Source organism: Pteropus vampyrus, unplaced genomic scaffold (genome assembly GCF_000151845.1).
Source record: "Pteropus vampyrus isolate Shadow unplaced genomic scaffold, Pvam_2.0 Scaffold25543, whole genome shotgun sequence".
Taxonomy (NCBI): Eukaryota; Metazoa; Chordata; class Mammalia; order Chiroptera; family Pteropodidae; genus Pteropus; species Pteropus vampyrus.
Window position 1 is genome coordinate 827 of NW_011914324.1, and position 1,204 is coordinate 2,030.

Genomic DNA, 1,204 nt, shown 5'->3' on the forward strand with positions numbered 1-1,204 from the left:
CAATTCATTCATTCCTGTTGTCTGCCCAGGTCTGCCTTGCCACCCAGACTGCCATCCCTGTCCCCACTAACCTAGAAGATTCTATACATGTGTCCTCTCAGACCCCAGCCCTAACCAGCCTTCTACCACCAGACAGCTCCACAAAATGATATATCTGACTTACTACCACCTACTTGAACTTAGAAATTCATTAAAGAATTACCAAGAGTATGGCCATGCCACCCTGAACAAGCCCAATCCCGTCTGATCTCGGAAGCTAACCAGGGTCGGGCCTGGTTAGTAGCTGGATGGGAGACCACCTAGGAAGACCAGGTGCTGTAGGCATTAAAAAAAAAAAAGAAACAAGAGGCAGAAAATTAAATACAAATATCCAACGTATAGTATATACAAAGCAGATTAACAAGGCAAGAACTCCATTTGGGGCATTTGTAGTTATGGCTTTGTTCACTCACATTTTTCACTTAGGCAGTGAAAAAGGCTCTAGAAGCACCCTGAAGTTCCAAAATGACCCAGGCATTGTAAGGGATGGTATGAGTATAAGATTAAGGACGGGGTGGGGGTGGGTGCTACACAAAGGAGGTGGTCTTCGACCTACGGAAGAGGACTCTTTCTTTGTAATTCACCATGATTAAGCAGAGCCCTTCTCCAAATTTCACTTTGTCACCTCCTTCCTGGGCAATTTTGATGGTTTGGGGGTACCACCTCAAATGAGATTGAAAATCAATGTATCTGTTGCTTTTCCTCAGAAGCAGAATTCAACCACTAGTGCAATGTGCTGGGGAAACAGACTTTCCAGGCTTCCTGTTTAAATCTCTCCAAGGAAAGATATTTACAAATACATCAGGCTGGTATGAGTCACTCAAAATGCTCTGAGCATTTTTAGTTCCTTTTTAAAGGCAAACAAGCACAATCTTTTTCTCAAAAAAGCTGCCTGCCCTGTAGCTGTCAGGGGATTCTATCCTTACTTTACCTGGCTGTCCATGCAAGCAATAATTCGTTTGGAGAAGGGAGAATTCCAGCATCTTGGCACTCCAGGCCGGCTCTCCCATACAAACTTCCCTCCACCTAATTTCCTCAGGAAGGTGTTCCCCTGAGCCAGCCAGAGCTATCTCTACCACCCCCAACTGAGAGGAGCAGGGATTTTTTCTTTCTTTAAAAAACAAAAAGACAGTTTGCTACTCATTTTCCTTAGAGCAGAAAATCC

At 44.3% G+C, this 1,204-nt stretch overlaps 1 pseudogene; it reads left to right on the plus strand.

The window, feature by feature from the left end:
* Nucleotides 1-205: 205 nt before the first annotated feature.
* On the plus strand, nt 206-324 carry LOC111735394 (annotated as a pseudogene).
* Nucleotides 325-1,204: the final 880 nt, after the last annotated feature.